Source organism: Manis pentadactyla, chromosome 3 (assembly GCF_030020395.1).
Source record: "Manis pentadactyla isolate mManPen7 chromosome 3, mManPen7.hap1, whole genome shotgun sequence".
Lineage (NCBI taxonomy): Eukaryota > Metazoa > Chordata > Mammalia > Pholidota > Manidae > Manis > Manis pentadactyla.
The window spans coordinates 100,043,163-100,064,111 of NC_080021.1; the positions used below are offsets into that span (position 1 = coordinate 100,043,163).

At 44.1% G+C, this 20,949-nt stretch overlaps 1 protein-coding gene across 6 annotated transcripts in view; it reads right to left on the reverse strand.

Moving 5' to 3' along the window:
- The window catches only part of CAMK1D (calcium/calmodulin dependent protein kinase ID), a 393,502-nt gene that overhangs the window by 210,322 nt on the left and 162,231 nt on the right, over positions 1-20,949 (reverse strand). The gene's annotated exons all lie outside the window — the stretch shown is intronic.

Consider the following 20,949-nt stretch of genomic DNA (forward strand, 5'->3'; position numbering starts at 1 on the left):
GCCAACTGCAGTAAGTACTGAGCTACCCCAGTATTTATCATGCCCTTTGGAATAATCACTTATTTTGTACTGATTTGCCATAAACTAACTCATTTTAACACTGCATAGATGTGAACTCCTTTACTTAATATTCATGTTCTTCTGCAAAGCTCCATGTAAATATATCTTCTAAAAAAAAAACCCACTAAGGAAGTCACTGCTTAAAAGAGCTTGAAGGCAGGCAGTGTCTTCGCTAACTCAGCATATCCTTTCTGTAGCACAGCTATTCCTCATTTATCTCTTGGATTTACTGACCACAGGGCCATGTAACTACAAAAACATCTACAGAGATACACAGGCAACTCTGCAAATTCTCTCTTGAGCATGAACAAGAAGGGTGGGTGAAAATACTTTCCTAAATGGTATGTAAAATGAACTGTTTTATTATAAGAAGAAAATGAATCCATGGCAGCCTCCGCACACCACTACACTTGTCCTTTCCTCCAGGGCATCACTGTTCCTGTATGTGTGTGTTGGTCTTCTCCAAGGATTCTCAACCCTGGCAACACATTAGAGCCACTTGTGTTTTTTTGTGTATGTGTTTTTTTAATACTCATGTCCAGACCCCAGTGGTTTTAGTATGCAGCCAGAGTTCAGAACACAGGCTATAATCAAAGCTGGCAAGTCACTGCAATCCATCACCTAACCCTGATAAACGCAGACAAAGAGAAAGTCCACATGCTGCTAGCTCCCAATCTCCTGGAATTTTGTACACAGGATATTATTAGAGGGGCTCTAAACTGCTGTTTGTGCCTGCTTATTGTGAAAGTCAAGAGTGTATTTTAGGAAAGCAGTTGTGGGCTGGCTACTCCTCAGTTGTTGCTTATTAAGTTTAGGTTATTTACCATTACAACCTCTCAACGTGGCAGAAAGTCTGTTTTACTTTAAAAGGAAAGGAAGCCATAAAGTCTGAGCATGGTACTCAGAGATCCTTTACAACTAGACAAATTTATAAAGGAGGAAACTGAAGCCAGGAGTGAATAAAATGAAAACCATTAGTGGAAAGGCACCCAAGGGAGAGGAAAGCAGGAAAACAGGACCACAGTCCAAATTTCCTTTCAGTGGGTGAGGAGGTCCCAGGCCAGTCTCTGTTCCTGGGTAGCTCCAGTGACTCATGCCCCCTATCAGTGTAACAGGAGATCGCCAAAGCCGCTCTGAGCACCTGTGTCACACAAGTTCTCACCTGTCAGTGGTGGAAATGAAAAAATCTGTATAGGAAGGGGAAGGGCTCTGGATTCTGTTTTCATTTTTTTATTATTTTTGATAAATATTTATTCTTTATTCTGAGATTCCCACCTTTCCTGTATTTTTAATAATGCAAAGTTTCTTTTGTGAAATGATTTTCACAACAGATTTGGTTGGTTTGGATGTGTGTCTACAGCATAACTGTTTGACAAATGTTTCCTGAAAAACTGAAGTGAAAGCTCCTGCACACGGAAGGAACTGCATACTGTGTGAGGCACTCTGTACATTTTTTAACCACAAGAGCAGAGATTGTACCCTCTGGCAGGCAGCAATTAATTAGTACTTCAGAGAAGAGAGAGATCTTTGCTCACCCACCACATATTTCAATGATTCTATTGTGAAGGTAAGTGACAGAGAGAGCCCTCCCCATGCACGCATGTGGATCTCTCTCTTGATCTGTTGCTCTCCTTCGGTTTCCTATACAAATGCCTCCGCTGAAGTCCACGAGGAAAAGAGCAGAGGTCAAAACACGGTTTGCCTGAGAAATGAGGTTATTTTTTGCTGCCCATCACCTGGGGCATGAGAAGGGGCCCTCCAGGGACAGGAAGCGAGAACTCAGAAGTGAGTAAGGGAAGGGAACCAGTCCTTCCTCTCTCGGCCTACATGTGAGGAGGTCTGTACACCCCGCATTTTCCTTCCAGGTGGCAGGTGAGAGAGAGAGCAGAAGCACCTGGGAATGAGCAGGTCCTCGGACAGACCGACAAGGACTGGACATTACAGCTGGGCTATGGAGAGCAAACTCTACCCCTGGAAGGACAGAAGTATCTTGGTTTATGAAACTCTGCTTAACGTTTTCCTTTGTAGTAACAGTCTGCACTGGTATCCTCTGAAGTGCCCCAAGTAAGAGACCAAAGGAAGAGAGACCAAAGAAGGCTTGTTGCCAGCGTCCAGGCCCACGCGGAAAGGGACAGCAATGGGTGGTCACACTCCCCATCATAAGACACTGAGCAAAACGTTCCTCTTGGGGCTGTGGAGAGGCCGTGTGCCAGGCTCCCTCTCTTTGGTGAGGTCTTCCCCTGGAACTAGGTTTGGAGAGCTGGTGCAGTTTTCACCAAAGGAAGTCAGACTTGCTGGCCAGGTGACTGGACCTTCATGCAGCCCTTCTTTTGTACATTGCATTGGCTCTCACATAAACATCCGGACTTTTCAAATATGTACTTGGTCTAATTTTATTGAACCTGGGCTCTTTACCACTTGGAGTCCCAGAAGATGGCACCATTAGGGGCACAGCAGCTCCCCCTGCCCCGTCCCACCATCTCCCCACCTTGGAACACTAGCACCTGGGCCATGGCTTTTTCAAATCCAGCCTCCAGCCTTGTGGAAGCCTCTAGCTCTGAGAAGATCCCTAAGGGGCTTAGGAGCCAGGGGGAAGGTGAGCGCTCTGGGAGAGGAAGACAGAAAGGAGCCGTCTGGAGCCTAGGCCCTTGCTGTGGCTCCTGCAACACACAGTACCACCCAACTCTGGGGGAACCCGGCTGCAGGAGGAAATGTCAGTGCCATGGGGCTATCACGTTCCTGACTCTTGGATTCAAAATTATCTGAGAAGTTCACAAAGGATTAAAAACAGTTACAAACAAAAAGGACATTTTTCTTGCAAAAAGTCAGCCAACAGGATGCTCTGCATCTCTCTGAAGGCAGAGACCCTCCTTACAAAGCACCCTTGTTAGAGTGAGTAGAGAATTTTACTGTAAGCAGAAATAAGTTCTAAATGCCTCAGTTCCAGTAATTATGCATTTTTAAATTCCCTGACCCCCATTTAAAAGTGAACACATTTTGGAGAATCACATAGGGCAGGTAACTCTTGGTGGGGTGCTGGGTTCACAAGGATGCCCCCTTTCTGGGCACAGGTCCTGAAGCGCCAGGATGGGCACCCACAGGCCACAGGTATGCCATGTGAGCCTGACTCCACCTGCCTGGTCCAAGGATAACTCTTGAGCCAAGATAGGTCAATGCAAGTTTGGAAAAGGAGAGAGAGAGGGATGAGTGGGTCAGACTTAGGGTTGAGCTATACTAAGAGTTATTCCCTAGAAAGATGATTATGAATTCCTAAAATGACATTCCAGGAATAGACTTGATTCCAGGAGAATCTTTGTTGTTAGTTTTTCCTTTGGTTAGCTAAGATAAACTAGTATTCTCCTAGTAAACATCTTTTGCTTAAGCTAACTGGAGTTGCTTTTCCTTAACAAAGAAATGCTAAAGGTCTGTGTAAGCTGAAAAAACAGAGTATAAACAATTTAAAGATATTTAAAATATCTTTCATAACTTGTGGAAGACATCATATTGGTTTGGTGGGAGAAAGCCATTGCATTATTCATCCAAAGCAGGCCTTCCAATAGTGTTGGAGTCTATGAATACTCATGTCCCCAAGGGCTGTACCCACAAGGCCACTTATCAGAGCAGTGATCCTGGCAAATCTCTTGTCTCAAAAGGCTGAGCAAAGTGGATGGCATTGGTGGTTTCCCCCCCGCAGCTGACCTTCAGTTAAAACTTGGGCCAGGCATACTTCAGAGTGCTCCATTCTCTGAGGAGGAAATGCCCTATTGCACAGCACACATGCTTCTGTCCTGAAGCCTCTAGCGGGCCTCCAAATGACCCAGGTGGCAGGCCGTTGGAGACCAGCCGTTGCAGTTCGGGCTGATCTTCATGGCCCCCTGGGTTCTGTACCTGGTCGCTGCAGTCAGAATGGAGACCATGGGCTGAGCAGAGTCTTGGGCCCTGGAATCTGCGGCTGAGCCCAGCAATATGGGTTTTCACCAGCCCTCCAGATAGTTCAGAAGCCCCTGACGTTTTGGAGCCACCAAATAGATCTATGGTTAGTTCCAAGAAAGGAGGCTGAGTCATGAATTTCTCAACAAGCGCTTCTCCTCACTGTCCCTCTTTGTAGGGGTGACAACACATGTGGTCTGCCTACCAGCTCCCCACCTAACAACAAACCAGCCTGTCCAAATAGACCCCCAGCTTTTGTAGCCTTTTCAAACAGCTATGTGCAATTTCCCGTATTGCAGTTGGTTAGCTTTCTTTAATCTAGGAATTGGAATACATGTTTGTATTAAGAGGCAATACACTACACAAGAAAAGGCTTAGATTCGAGGAAGACCTACATTTTAATCTCAGTTTTGGCAAGCCACTGATCCTTTCTGAGTTCAGTCAGCAAAATGGAGATCCAATACCTGCTCTGTGGTGTTGGTATAAAGCCCAGAGATAAATAGGCACCACCACAAGAATACGTGTGCTCGCCAGTGGGAATGCTGCTATCATCACCATCCTGCCTCCTCTGCCGAGTCATATTTATGGCTTCTTTCTTGGACAACGGCCTCTACGGCTTTGGCAAAGGATATCCGATTTTTTCTTCCTGGAGAATCATGTTACTCATCCTTAACTATTGCTTACAACTTATTGCCACTTTTCCAAAGAAAAGCAATATACCCATATAACAAGCCTCTTAGCCTTGTTAACTTTTTATTTTCTTACTTCCATAAATCTGAAGGTTTAGGCATCCTTTTAATAATCTACACTCATACTAACCAGAACCTGAGATTTTCAAGTCCAGCTTTCTGCTCTCCAAGCACACAAAGAGAAAAAGAAAAATAATGCTCCCAGGCATGCAAAAATCGTCTCTGCTGAAAACATGACAATACTGTCCCCAAGTGCTGACAGCCACTTTGCCATCCTAATGTCCTGATTACTTTAAATCTGGTTAGACAACCACTCTTATGCGGTCCTCAAAAAGATAAAAACTCAAAGTGGAAAGGCCACCTGAATGGGAATGTCCAGAGCACAAAGTGAGTCAGGAACATGGAGATGCTCAAAGAGATTCAGTTGTTCATAACATCAGATAAAAATCAAAGGATCCTAATGGAAAACAGCATCATCTTTGTTATTTATCTGAAAACATATCTGACTGGAAATGGGATGAGCTATTTTAACAACAGCAAGTATCAAAGTATATGTTTGCCAGGACAATTTCTCTTATATTGCATGCCAAGAAGAAACCAGCTACTATAATTGGAACCATCATATTTAAGAACCACTGAGAAATCAGCTCACCTACTGCCTCCTGGGTAGAGCTGTCGCTGTCTAAAACAGGCTGCATTTTCCATATTCTCCAGATAAAATGCTCTCACCCCTCAATCCAAAATAGATAATCTTCCCCTGACAAGAAATTGTTTTTACTCAACTTAAATTTTCCCTGTGACTTCTGAAGGAGTTCAAAACATGCCACCCCAAAATACACTGCTCTGGCATGTTGAATATGTTGAGGTAAAAACAGCAAATACAAGAAAAACACCCTGACCTTCCTTCTTTCTCTTCAAAGAAGTAGATGGAATTCTGACGTGAAAGGTGTCCTCCGTACACCAGAAGGCAAGTAACACTCCTGTCATCAAGGACTAGAAGTTAGACCAAGAGAATTCTACATAAATAGGCCTTGTCAAAGTAATTCTTATCTCCCTTCAGCTGCCCCACAGAGTTTAGGCATGTTTCCTCAATGCCTCTCTTTGTTCAACCTGATACAAAAGCAGACAGTTTTCACCATTTCTTTGGATCTTCATTCTTTATGAAGAATCCCGTGGCACATAAAACTTGTATTAAAAAATCTATATGCTTTTCTCCTACTGATCTACCTTATGTCAGTTTAATTCTCAGGCCCAGCCCAGAAGAACCCTAAGAGGGTGAAAGTTTGCCTTCCAACACTTCTGGGTCCTCAAGTCCCATGCCTGATCCTCACCCCAGATAACAATGAGGAGCCAATTGCAGTTGTTTAATTTCTCTAGGACTCATTATCTTCACTGTAAAATAAAAGAGATGGATTATTATGTCTACATGCTATGATTCTACATCTTCAAGGACTTGAAATTTAAAAAGTGCAGTGTCCCACAGAATGCTGGCCAAATACAATAATAAATATATGTTAACTGATGCCACTTGTCACATTTCTCCAGGTAAAATAATACCGGTCACTCCTGGCTGTCCTCCCAGAACCTAATTTCCGACCTTTGGAACAGCCACTCTCGTGGCCCCTCTGGTACCTTCCCCAAACCCCACACATTCTACTTCGGCTGGTACCCAACCAGCAGGACACGGTGTTCCATGACTCCTGATTTTTACACTCTCTAATTGGACTTCAATGAGACATGATTCAGTGATGATTTATACCCCATTTTTCAAGGATAGAATGAAGCTAGAGCTGGTGAACAAGCCCTGTTTGAACAGTAAGGCTTCTGCATACAAAGCGCATTTCCCACTGCCATGTGAAAGAGTTTTCCCAGGAGTTAATCTGTAGCTAATTCAACACTTTCAGAGTCACTAGTTTTGTACATCAAGTACTGTGACCTGGGAGACAAGTTGCCAACCCCAGCTGGCTCCCACCCTTCATTGAAGCTGTATGTATTACATAGAGAGAGCTGACCCTTGAATAATTCAGAGGTTATGGGCACTGACCCTCATGCAGTCAAAATCCCACATATACCTTCTGACGCCCCTAAAGCTTAACTACTAATTGCCTACTATTGATCTGAAACCTAACCAAGTAACATAAATAGCTGATCAACAAATATTTTGTACATGTATTATATACTGCATTCTTACAATAAACTAGAAAATATAATTTTCAAATTGTCACAAATCTCTAAAAATTTTCCAATACATTCACTGAAAAGAATCTGCATATAAGTGGAGCTGCAAAGTTCAAACCTGTGTTGTTCAAGGGTCAGTTGTGTTTTTTAAATATGCATTTTAGTCTGACTACATTGGTACAGCCTAGATTTCCAATTCAGAAACATCAGTTAGCCTAATTATTTAGAGATCATGTTGATAAGCAAACTGTAGTCTTAAGAAATACCTAGAGACAGGAGAGACCTGGCTCACACAGCCAGGTTTGGATGACTAAACCTTCAGGATACTCTCACTTGGGAATTCTGGCTCTGCCCAAAGATCCTAGGAGGTTTCCCAGGGCAATCTGTCTCCACAGAAGAGATAGGATTGTTGGATTCTCTGCTCAAGGAAAAATGCCCAAGAGAGGCATAAGAAGAAAAGCTTAGAGCAGACATCTTGCTAAATGATTCCACTGGGCAAGTGCAACAGGTTTTTAAGGCCCCTTTGTGTTTCATCATCACAACCCGGTTGACAAAGGATTCCTGGCTAGTATAGAAGAGGCAGGTCTTTCATGTGCAAGCCATGATTTCCTTCAGGAAATCTTCTTAAGTTCTTTGTCTACTTTGTGAAGGTTAGTTTAGGTAAAGCTAGGTGATTCAATCCACAGATTCTCTTAACTGGACACATGCAACCTGCCTTATGGCTTCTCAAGGGGAAGGTGGGTGACCAGAGGCACTTCTGTGGGCCACTCTTCCCTTGGAACGACTCACAGGCCTGTGACTGTCTGCCTGTCAATTCTATGATATTTGTGATTCTTAATTTCTTTTTTATCGTGCAACGTAAAATTGTAAGTAGAAGGCCTCCACATTAAAATAAGAGACAAGACCTGGAAATTCTACACAGGTGAACATGTGGAGAGAAAAGCAGATTGGGAATCAATTTCCAAAAAATGTCCCCATTTAGAATAGGAGGAAGCAGAGCAGTCTGCAAAGGAGAAAAGAAAGAGCCCTCAGAAAAGTAGGGAGGTAGTATGGACTGGATGTTTGTGTCCCCCAAATTCATTTGCTGGAATCCCCCAAGCTGAAGGTATAAGGGAGGGGGGCCTTTGGGAGGTGCTTAGGTCACAGAGTGGAGCCCACATGAATGGGATAGTGCCCTTATAAAGAGACCCCACAGAGATCCTTCATCCCTTTTGCCATCTGAGGACACTCCATGCACACTGGTAAAAACAACCCAGTTCCCTCACACCCTCTCTCCCTACCTTGCCCAATGTCCTAGCCAGCAACATGCCAACCTCCTCCGTAGGCATCCTTAACTGAAACAAGCACAGAGCTGCAGGCTTGTGGCCTGACTGCCTTCAGGGCTAGCCTCATGTCTATGGGGTCATATTAATTAATTCCCTCATTAGATATCCTATTGGAGGGAAAGAAAAATATCCAAACGAATAGCACTGTGTCCTGCCATGTTCTTGGTTTCTCTATTTAGGTTAAGGCCCCCAAGTTTTCCCAAACACTCAAACTTTAAAAACTCGCTTCCCTCTTTCCTTACCTCCCAGTACTTGTCTCAATGCACCAGCTCCATGAGGTGTGGATTACGTTTCACTCATTTTTGGAAGTATGGTGACCAATCATGTTTCAAGGCATGAAATCTAGTAATTCAGCTCAAAACAAAGCCAGTTTCTTTCTAGAAGCTAGTTTACTCATTGAAACTTTAGAATCATTAATAGCATCTTTTCATATTTAAAATTCTGGACAAGCTGTAAACAAGAGAGGCAAATCTCAACCAGAATTATTTTAAACAAAAGGGGCATGCCTTTGGTATGCTATTCACACATTTCCCTCTCTTGTCTGCATTTGAAAAGAGAGTATTACATGTCCCATCTGAGAAGAACTGACAGCAAAACTGGAAATTTGGAGCCAATTCTAAATTCTGCTAAGGATTTAATGCATTATTTCGAAACTTTTTTTTTTTTTAGTTTTTAGTCTTTTAGTGATTTCCATCTTTGAGATGAATACAAATTTGCCACTCTCAAGACGTCTTTGTTAGGATACACATGCTTATGTTTTCAAAATACTTGAGGATTCTGTTCACTCAAAGAAATAAAGCATTTTGATTTTTTTAGAGGAAAGGGAATACCTATTGTCTTTTCCAATCTTCCCTCTTGTGAAATTGGTATAATTCAATTTAACAAAAACATACAAAGCCCCTACCATATAGCAGGGACTTCTCCAAATACTAGAAATACATTTGGATTTCAGATATCTTTAATAAGATTTAAATGTAATAAGAAAGACAGACAAGGAAATGGGTGATTACTTTATATTGTGAAAAGTGTACAAGGGAAGAAAATACCAGACATTCCTGGAGCATCAGGAGTGGCAGCTAAATCATCCTGGTATCCGAAGGAGTTTCTCGAAGGGCAGCAGGCAAAGAAATCAATTGAGGATCGAGATACACTGCACCTTCTCTCTCCCGGGTCTGAAGTGGACCTGAGACTCTGCATCCCTAACAAGCCCCCAGGAGATGCGGATGCTGCTGTGTGCAGACCACACCCAGAGCAGCTATGCACCAGAACACCAGACCTCAGGGAAGGCTAGACCAGTCCAGAGGAAGAGCACTCCAGACAGAGGAGATGATACCTAGGCAGTCAGAGGACAGACCCCACACTAACGGTTCCTTTCATCACAGATCTTGAAGAGGTAAATGAAGTGAGGGAGAAATGAATGAAAAACTTGGAAAATATCAACAGTCTTGGAAGTGTGATGCAGTCTTCTTAAATAGATTAAAGAGCTCTCCAATTCAGAGTAAGTGGAAGGAGACAAGGCTAATTACTGAAAAGTCTGGCTATAATAAAGGGAGTTACCCAAAGTGCTTGCAGACTCTTAAACCTACAGCTACCCAGGGGCACTGCCACATCCATTCAGGTGAAAAGGCAATTACTGACATTTAGCATGCTGGTTGCAAGAACCTAAAAATGTTCATTTTCCTACATAGGTTTCATAACACTTCGGCAAGGGTTTTTTATTCTGTCATATGCTCACCACACAATTTTTAAGAATAGTAGAAAAGATAAATTTCAACCGGATCTGTAATCTGAGCAAACTGAGTTCAAAATAACAAGAGTTCATATAATAAATGTAGTAGAGGATACCACTCAAAAAAACACACAATGGAAAACTTCTAAATGATATATTGATATTATGCATTAGTTAATTCAAAAAATTATGGTTTATGCAAGTGAATGCAGCTCATTGCTGTAAAGAAGATTAAAAATGTACAACTAATTGAACTCCTGAGCACAGAGAATACAAGAGACTGAGATGTATACACTGAAAAGTCCCACTGCCATCTGTTCATCCAGCTCAATAACAATATTATGAAAATATCAGGCATACTTTTTGCATGAGTAGTTTCTTCAAAACAGTTCCAATTCAGAGGTTTGTACTATACTGCTTGACACTATGATCTTTATGAAGGATGAAAACCACTCATTTTAAGTTAGTTTTTAAACAGGAATATTATTTTTGGAAAAGTTATAGTAACTGAATATTAACAATATTACACTTCATAATAACTTGACGTGATTGACCCTGAACTGCCCAAATGAGCTAAAGCATCCAAATACTATGTCACTTAATTAAATGACTATGCTGTGGAAAGTAAAAACTACTTGCTATATTTCTCCAGGAAATTCTATCAATAAGCACCTTTTTCTTTTTTCAGCATTGTGAGATATAAGTATAAGCAATGTGGATGGACACGGTTGGTGGGTCAAATTTAGCTGACATATTTGAATCTACAGTCTTCTACAAGGTTTTAAGAAGCAAAGCACTCCCATAAAAAGAAAAGACACACACAAAGGGAGGGAGGTAGGGGAAGGAGGACCTGCCTCACACTGGGCCCCAGAACAAGTCAGTGAGCATTCTGACCATCCTACTGCCATCTTTAAAGAAAACCTGAGTGAAAGTAGGTATGGGAATTCCCAGAGCCTACCTACAAGGTGCCATGTTATGAATCCAACAGAAAATAAACGTTTATGGAGTTAAACAGAAAGCTGCCCTCACAAATGGATTCGCCTCCCCAGTTTTAATGCTATGGAGGGTATCACAGACATTCATCCCAAGACCCGAGGCGCTCACTGCCATCCTAAAGGGCCCCCTCCCAGTGGCTGTACCAAGTGGCTCTGTCTTGGAGGGAGCCTGCTGGGATTAGACAAACACACAAACACAACACACCAGGTATTTACAGCTAGGGAATCGATTTCTATTTGTGGAAATACAATTCAAACCAACTTACCTTGACCCAGGAGAGCATTCATTATTAAATACAGCTGCATTACCCCTTTGTTCTTGGGCTAGGAGACTCACTGGAAAGGATATCTAATGCTTGAGTGAGAACGTCTTTCTGTAAGTTTGCTTTTATACCTAGAAAATGTTACATACTGGTGCATACAAGTTGGAGGAAAATTCCGTGGCTTCTTGAACAGATGGGCCTTTCCTACAAACAGTTCCTGTTCTTGGTGGCTAACTCAGGCTCTGATCAGTGGCTTCCCCATCTCTGCTTCACCTACCCTGGGCCACTCTCAGATGACCCAGTATCTCTCAAAGCCCTCTGGTGTCCATGGCAGCCCTTCCCTTATTTCTAGAACATTCTGGAAAGGTACAGAGAGGGCAAGGGCCAAAGTGGGCAGAAAAGGCCTAGAGGCGGGGCTTGGGTACTCAGCACGGGCCTCTAGCCACAGCCAGAAGGGGAGGGTGGGGAGGTTTTCTGGAGGACAACCTCACTCCCCGAGCAGCACTTCCCACGTTTTCCAAAGTACCACCCAGTCTGTGGCCGGCTTCTCCCTAGTGAACCTCAAAGAAGCAGGATCTTCATTCTAGCCACAAGAATCTGGCACAAAAGTCACCAAACACACCTGAACTGGGCACGAAGCATTCCTGATGCTTCATCCTAAATGCTGGCTCTGGACTGGGCCTCGAGCTCCTTTCCAGTGAGCTACAGAGGACAGGAGGCAGCATGCACCCGAGCAGGAGAGTGACACTGCAGCACCGCATTACCACGAAGGCAGGGGAGGCAGAGAGAGAGGCACATCCAGCTGAGTCACCCAGGGAACTTTTGGAACCAGACACCATACCCAACACTAGACACTGGCCGAGCTCCGGGGCAGAGTCCAAGTCCCTGCCAAATATGACAGGGGCTTTGAAAGACAAGGAGGAGCTATTTTTTTGCATTCCCAGAGGGATGCTCTACCACACAGCCTGCATGGTTATGTGGGAGGAGTTCTCAGTTAGGCCAGAAACCATTACTGTGGCTGCACAGGTGCTTGAGTTAGCTACGTGACCTTGTGCCAGTCACTTAACCTTTCCGGACCTTTCACCTGGAAGTGAAGAGGACTGGACCAAGATTTCTATGCTCTATGTCCAGTTCTAATGCCCTGTGACCAATGTTAGGGAAGCAGACACAGAGAGGGAAAAAAAAGGGGCAATTTCTATAGTTGTTTTCAGCAAGAAAAAACAGGAAAGCTGACATACTCTTGACCATTCTTCAGCCACACTGGGTTTTATCAGAGCAGCACCCTCTCCTGGACAAGGGCCAGCCCCCTGACCGCTGCTGGCACCATTTCCTCTGCCAGCAGGGCTCCGCTGCGCTCCAGCGGAGCACCTTCCACGGAAGACACACTTGGGTGATGTTATTTCTGGAAGGCGCCATCTCCCTATTCCTCATCTAGTAAGGCATCCCCTGTACAGGTAATAACAGAAACAGCCGACATTTGGAGAGGCCACAATATGTGCCAGGAATGGTTCTAAGTCCCTTGGATGAACTGGTTCTTTAATCCCTACAACTGTGTAAGTCAAGCACCAATATATCATCCCCATGTTCCTGACAACAGAGGCACAGAGAATAAGTAATTTGTCTAACATCACACAGCTTCTAAGTAGAACAATCCGATGAAAACAGGCAGACTGGTTCTCAGATCTTCACCACTATTTTATACTGCCTCTCTAATGGCAGTACAAAATAAATAATTTGAGATTTTCCTTTTCACCATGAATGAGCACCCTTACATGCAGTGGGCAGCTGCCTACATCAAGAATATGTGGCCCTGTCTTAAAGAGACAACATGGAGACATCAAACAGATCAAACCCATGATGGGAAAGACAGATTGACCTAGGTCTGACCCCCTGCTCTACCTGTGATTATGTGGCTCCCAGAAATTTCTTTAAAAGTCCCAGTTCCTCATCTGTAAGATGTGGATAAATAATATCCACTTCACAGGTTTACTGAGGGGATTACATAAAAAAAAAAATCATTGTAAAAGGCCCAGCTAGTTTCTAAATTATGACAGTGAGTATAATATCTGTATTGAAATCTCAAAGGACAGATATAAAATTGCTCAAGATTTAATTTGCTAGGTTGGGGAAAGAGGTTGAATTCTGAGTTTTAGAGTTACCAGTCTATTAATTTAATTCATTGACATCTATTTCAATATAATGAGTCATAAGAAATACATACTTTGTCATTCAGATGACCAAATATCTATTTCCCAGGCATATCTGGTCTCATTCTGTCCTGTTAATCAGAGACTTTTGGACCCCATCCACGGGGGCTGGAGGTTGGATCAGCCAATGGCCAATAGTTTAGTCAATCATGACTATGCAATGAAGGTCTCACAAAAACCCCTGAGAAGAGCTTACTGCTTTCTGCTCTAAGGGATCCTGCTTCTTTGTCCCAGAGAGAGCTTCTATGCTTGGGGAACCAGAATGTCTCCATATGCCATGAGCCAGGCCCCAAGCTCTACAAGGACAGAAGCTCCTTTATTTGGGAACTTGCCCTGTGTATCTTTTATCTGGCTGTTGTCTCCTTTACGGCATCCTTTATTAAACTGGTAGCCTAAGTGTTTTCCTGAGTTCTGTGAGCTGCTCTTGCCAATTAATCGAACCTAGGGCATAGGTTGTGGGAACTTCCAATCTGTAGCCCGTAGGTCAGAAGCACAGGTAATTTGGAATCAGGGGTGGAGGGCAGTCTTGTAGGACGGAGCCCTTAACCTGGGGAATCTGGTGCTGTCTCCAGGCAGATAGCATCAGAATGGAGTTGAGTTCTCTGACACCCTGCTGGTGTTTGAGAACTGCTTGGTGGTGTGTGTGTGGGAAGACATTCCCCCTCCCCACCCACACACATATTGGAATCGGTTCAGGAACCTAAAAGAAGTTAAGCACATCAATGCACCACCTGTTAACATCTATTGACATTTATTTCTTACTATTCTTTGGGAGTCATAAGATTGTGGATCCCTCTCGGTTGTTCCTAAAGTATCCAAAGTTCCAATAGTAGATTCCTTACAGAGGGGAAGGCCGGGTACCCTAAAAGATGAGAACAGTTCTGCAAGCAAGAAACTCTCTGCTGTCTGCCCCGCTCCATCACTCACCCGAAGACACACTCTGCCCTTCAGTTTCTCCTTCCATGAAATGGATACAACAGTTTCTGCTCTTACCTGAGCTATGCTCTTCCTACGTTCTTACCTTACTTATTCTGAACTCATATAATAGTATAATTGGAGTGGTAATGTCTAACATTTGAAAAATTTTAAGTTTAAAAAGTCTTTTCATGTGCCTTATTGCCTTATTTAGTTTCCTTGACAGCACATTTTTAACAGCTTTGAGGGTAAATTTACTAAATTAAGCAAAAAGGACTTTTTTGCTCTTCAGTGGAAAGATATTAGAAAACTAAAATGTGTTTCAAATGTGTGTTTATGTGTATATATATATATATATATATATATATATATATATATATATACATATGGACTATATTACCTATACGTGCATCCATGTATGCACATATACACATACATATGTGTGTGCATCTAGCAGACTGAGCCTGTGGCCTCCAAGAAAAATGAGGACACTACATCTCTCATGGCTCTGTATCTGCTCACAAATATTCTTGCCTGTGTTTGGGTTCCCCTGTGACACCTACCATATGTCTGAATCACACAGGTAACACTATCTGCTAAATATTTATAAAAGAAAACTGTAAATGGCTACAAAATGGATATTAAATCCAATTTATTAAATCCCATGCCACTATTATTTTAGAAATTATTCCTTTAATTGTGTGTTTCCTGAAAACTTCAGACCACCAAAGACTCTGGCCTCAATTTTAAGCTGATTCCGAGAAAACAAAAAGTCAGTTACACAGCTTTAAAATGTTTAAACCACACAAATGGTGACCCGGATTTCAAGTATATAACATAAAATGTATTCACCAAATTATATATAGTTTAATCTAGATGAGTCACAAGTAAAACTTCATTAAGGTTATTTATCTACCTATAAAAATGAGGCCAAAACCATGTAAAAAAAAAACAAAACAGGATGGACACAACCTAAAATTTAACAGATCTTTGGTGTATTTTTTTTCTATTATTGCCATCCTGCTCCATCTCAGCAGGACCCCTTGTACCTAATCTTTCATGCTGTACAATCCTGCAATATAAACAATTCTGACTTTTTAGAAATATTCTGCTGCAAGATCAATATACACTTCTATTAAAATCACTTAGTGAAATTTGCATAAATCATTAGCTAAGTAAATTTACTGAGGCGGGGGAAACATTTGTCAAGATACACTGTTAGAGGAATTTAAACTACCAGCTAATTTACCATGGGCTGCCTGAACCCCCCAGCACACACCCAGATTAGATGATGGAGACAGCCCAGGGAAATAAGCACGCTAATAACTGACACTGTTTCTAAAAGTGCGATAAAATACAGTTTCTTCAACTATGCTAAATATCTGCAAGGTAATATATATAGTACAGTAGGTGGTAGGAACAGCCAGACTAGATTTAAGCCCACTCTGTTGCCATAGGAGAATTGCCTTCCCCGAAAGCACACCTCCTCTTCTAGAGCGCCCCATACTGGCTGATGCACCTGCCATCCCTGGGGTCACCAAAGCCACAGAGACAGGGTCAGCACAGATTTCCTCTGTACCCTAATCCATCATCACTCAGTCAGTGCCGAGCCCAGTGTTTCTGACCTCCTTACCATCACGGCTCCCACCGGCTCTCACCACCACTGTCATGCTTTTAGTTCTAGGCTGGAGCCGGGAAATCCAGTCTCAGGAAACAGGCCTCACAGACAGAGTCCAGAGAGACAGAGATAACCTTGGTGCCATGGTATCATGTCTAGAGGGATCGCAAGGAATGGCCCCCCAGCAAGTACTACCAAGTGGGGCTCCTAAAGCAGGGGCATCTCAGGCAGGGGAGGGAGAGAGGCAGGGACCGAGCCATTTGGGCAGGAAACCATCTGTTCCATTTGGGGTATAAACTACAGAGAGGTGCATGCCAGTCAGGAAGGTCACAGAGGAGTTTGGATTCTCCCCAACAGGTGACTGTGGAAGGTGGGGAGGGTCAACATCAGACAGGCCCCTAAGTGTTCATCTGCCTGGTGTTACAGGAGCAAGGGCTGAGGAACTGAGGTGGCCTGTTCCATGGGAGTCACATGTCATGCAATGTTGGGGAGGCAGAAACCATGGGCAGGGGAGGCCCCAAAGGCTTGTGGTCACCGGACAGATGATAAACCAACACACAGGCTCAAGCTGCTCTGAGCGCTCCCGCTCATAGTTAGGGATAGCCCCAATTCTATTTGCTGGCCTCTCCTAGAGTTCTGTAAGTAATGCCTGAGAAATTGATCGCATGCACTGGTACTGGATTTCAAATCAAATAAAAAATGGTTTTGATTATCTGCTATGGACAAAGCACTGCATGAGGCCACTTGTAAGCACCCAATGAATCCTCCCTGGCTGTAAAGTTGCACCGGCATCAGACCAGTTTTACTCCTTAGATGCATATACACTGTTAAGATGAAATAAACAATGACCACCAAATGGTGGTGTGAACAAAGCTGAGTCTACTGTCTGCCTGGCAGGGAGAGATGCCTCACTCAGGCGTCAGATCTGCAAGGGCTTGCTCCCAGAAATAGGGGCCTTAGGTACAGAGCAAAAGCAGGAAGCACCCCTACAAGGCAAAATCTCGAGGTCAGGTCTCTGCTAGGGCCATCGGGGAGTGTCAGCTCTCTGAGACTCAATGCTGTCGTTGAGCCTGCTTTGAACCGGTTCAGGGTGGGCTGGTGAACATTCCCGCAGGCCTGTGGCCAGTTAGCAGACACGCCCACACATGCATGCTCCAGGTTTGGCAACAGTGTTACTTCAAGCACAAACACACACAATACAACAATAACCTCCACCAAATAACTCATCATATTCCTCAGCCTCTGTTTTACTTGTGCTGTACATTTTCGTTTTTGTTTTGTTTTGTTTCAAAATCAAGTAACTTTCAGTAAGGGTTTTCCAGGACAGCCAAGGGCTTTCTAGGATCGAAAGAGATGTACTTGACTCTTTATTTGTTACCATGTGGCTATAAACCATGACTTTTCACACTTGCTGCCTGGGTCCTTAATTCTAAAACTACCTTTCCAGAGAAAAGGTCTCTCTGTATTAGAACACTGTGTTCTACACAGACGAGATACATCCTTAAATAGCTGCATTGGTGTCTGAGAAACTGAAGTATCAGCCTTACCAGCTTGGCCATTTTCAGTCATTGGAAAAGTGGTTCACTTCACCCTGAATTGATAAATTTCTATTGAGGCGTCTGTTTCTCTAACACACACAATAAACTGGCACTTGGCAGTAATTTAAGCAAGTGAACAGAGCCAGACTGCCGTCAGAACAAAGCCACAGAAGCAAAAGCAAGCCAGATCTAAATGAGTTAATCTGCAGAGAAGCCACTCTCTGCAGACTATTAATACAAAACCAGCTGTCCTCTCCTTTGGGCACTAAAGCTGCTCCTCCAGTTAGTCTGCACAGAGAGAGACACAACTGGTCTAAGAACCAGAGAGTCAAGCTACTGCAAGGAGGACCTGGGGCCTGTGGAATCCCGCTGTGGCCTGGTTAAGGTGCTGACACACCATCCCTCCAAAAGGCCCAGCCCCACACGCTCCCCGTGATCCACCCTGTCCTCAGCCTCAGGGAGGGCTGGGGCTTGGCCTCCGCTGCCTTTAGAAGCCCTGCCCTTTTCTGACTGTGCACTCGTCACGGAGTCGAGCTGAGCTGACCAATCCCTATACCAGCCTGTCTGGGCCAAGAATGGCCATTTCTGCCACAACTCCTGCCACCCCAAAGAGCCAGGTTCTCGCTCTTGAACCTGGCCAGAACTGGTGCCTGCTCCCCAGTGACCGGACAATGGGCTCAAGTCCATTCCCCTCTCTCATGATGAAGCCCAGCTCTTCAAAATGGACCACATTTGAGTTTGCTCGTCCCAGTGCAACCTGTCCCAAAGGAAGCATTGTCTGGTGTGTTTCTATGTGTCCACGTCTCTCCATACTCCTGACGCAGAAAGCGCATCTTCAGCCCCAACGTGGGACAGGAGGCAAGGGCCCTGGAACAGTTATTCTCAACACTGAGTTGGCTGCGCAGTACAATCTCGGGGTGGGTGCATAAAACCTTCCAGTGCCCATCATAACCTGCAATTCTCCCTCAGTTGGTCTAGGATCTAATTCATCTGGCATCAGGATGGTCCAGAAAGCATTCCAGGTGATTTTAACGTGCAACCAGGGCTGAGAACCACTGATTTAGAGGGAAAAAAAGCAGAAGCCATCAGCTGAAACTCCCCAGTGTCCTCAGATGGAAAACACACAATTTAACAGAAGCTCCTACCCAGGCCCCTTCCCCAAGCTTGGACTCCACAAAGTAACCATGAGAAAAGCATGTTGAGTTGTGGTGCTGCAGTTCATGCAGACAGTGCCTCTAACCAGGCTGAGCCTCAGTTTATCCAACTATTAGGAAAAGGCTACTTTAGATACGGTTGTTTTGCTTCTCCCATTTTCCATCTTTACACGTCTCCTTCTCTCTTCCTCTCTTACATCAATGCAGACTGTTTCTATATCTGCTTTTCTACTTCTCCAAAAATATTTTATGTGTTGCCTTGAAATTAGATTTGGGAAGTGTCTGCCCTGTAAGTAAATAACACCACAAAAACTATAAGCTCTATAATCCACCTGGGGTCTATAACACTGATGATGGGATATTCTGTAATAACAAAAGACTCCATCCGTGGGACCAGGGTGGGGTAAGGCTTGTGCTGAATCTCACAGATCTGTCCCCTGAAAGCCAGAGTCAGACCAGCAGCTCTCTGCTGCCTAGCAACCACCCACCGTGATGCTTGCCACTTTTTATTCCCTCTGAGCTACATTTAATATCTACTTATCAAGTAGAAAATTCATTTCAGAACTATTTTCAGGGCAAGTATAAAGACTCTTTAAGGATATACTATCTACGTTACTTCAATCCAATGAAATACATAAATCTCTCACCCTGCACTAAGCCCAGCACATGGGAGGGCATGCAGTCTCTCAGATGGGCCTGCTGGGATGGAGGAGAGAGTGCAAACACCCACATGAGCAGGGCACGTGCAAGAATTTGGAGTAAAGCCGGTCTCTGTGAGACCCTGTCTGCAATGATTTAAGTATGGAAAGTACCAAGAGTTTTGTTTGTATATGTTGTTTCAGAAAACTGACATCCAGCAAGCCCAGATCACAGCTGTGCTTCAGACTCAGATGGAGTCAGCAGGCCATATTCATCAAGCCATTCCCAAGACCCCAAACACAGCAAGCCTGCTTCAGAACTCATCACCTGCCCTCCTGTTCTTGTATTTTTATCTCAGGGAATGAGGTCATCACCCACTCACTTATCCAATGGAAGCCTAGTAGTTATCTATCTCCCCTCAAACCTCTCCGCACTCCTTCCAAATCCCAAAGTGCTAGAGATTCCACGTTGTGAACACACTATTTGTCTCTTCCATCCCAACCCACAGCCCGTTTTAATGCGCTGCTTCCCAGACCCCTCCAGTGACCTCTTAACTGCTCCCCTGCATTGAGTCTTGCCCCCTCTAAACTATTCTCCTAAATTCTGCCACCTTTATGAGACAATCCTGATCACATTGCTCCTTCCATTAAAACCATTCAATGGCTCCCCACTGTCTGCAGGATGAAGTGGGGTGTACAACCCCCCACAACCCGACCTCTCCAATCTCATGTCTTCCACGCCCCACCCTGAACCCTCTGTCCCAGTCAGATGAGCCAGGTGGAGGTCCCAGCACCCCAGCCTGCCTCCCATCTCCTTACGCCTGTTCGGGCTGCTCCTTCTAGCTGGACTGTCCCTCCACCTTTCTGCCCTCAGCAAAACATACTCATTGTCTGGCCCTACCTCCTCCAGGAAACCTTTCCTCACCCCCCACCCCAAAAGAAGAAGGGGCCGCCCTACCCTGAGCCCCCGGTCAGACGTCTCTCAAAGCATCTACCATGTTACTGCACTTGCTTACTAACACCACTGGGAGCACCTGGAGGGTGAGAATTCTACCGTATCTTTTCAACCTCAATGCCTACCAGTGCTGCCTGATGCAGAGGAATTTAAAAAATATTGGGTACATGAATGAATGTTTCAGTGACAGCATTTTAACTGTGGTTCCAAAACTATTTTCTTTGCAACACATATACTTTGCTTTCAACTGCTTATGATGTGGAACCACCTCTTATTCTACTTGTAAATCATTTGCAGAGGCCCAAAAAATAAATCAGCCCAGGAGATATGTCACCTTCTCATCCCCTGAGAAATTGTTTCTTTGTTCTTTTTTCCCGGAAAAAGGGTCACGCTTTGAGGCACTCCAGCAGCTCATAGTGAGAAACTATCAAAATGAATTATTCCAGATTCCTGGCCCTCCCTGCTTTTAAATGCCTCTTCCCCAGAAGTGGTTGCTGAGTTGAGCACAGTGTGAAGAAACGAATTAAATCAAAATGACCATGGCATAAACCAAGACTCGCTTATGAAGTCTACATCCATGTCCCCTGCCCATGTAAATAGACGGAAAATAACACAGCGCAAACACGGACATCCCCAGCTTTGTGGCCTCTAGGCCTATGAGGGAGTCACATGGAAACCAAGGCACTGTTCTCACGTCACCGCCCGTGCCCCACGTGGAGCCTCTGGAAGGCTCTGGGCCTACCCAGAACCCCATC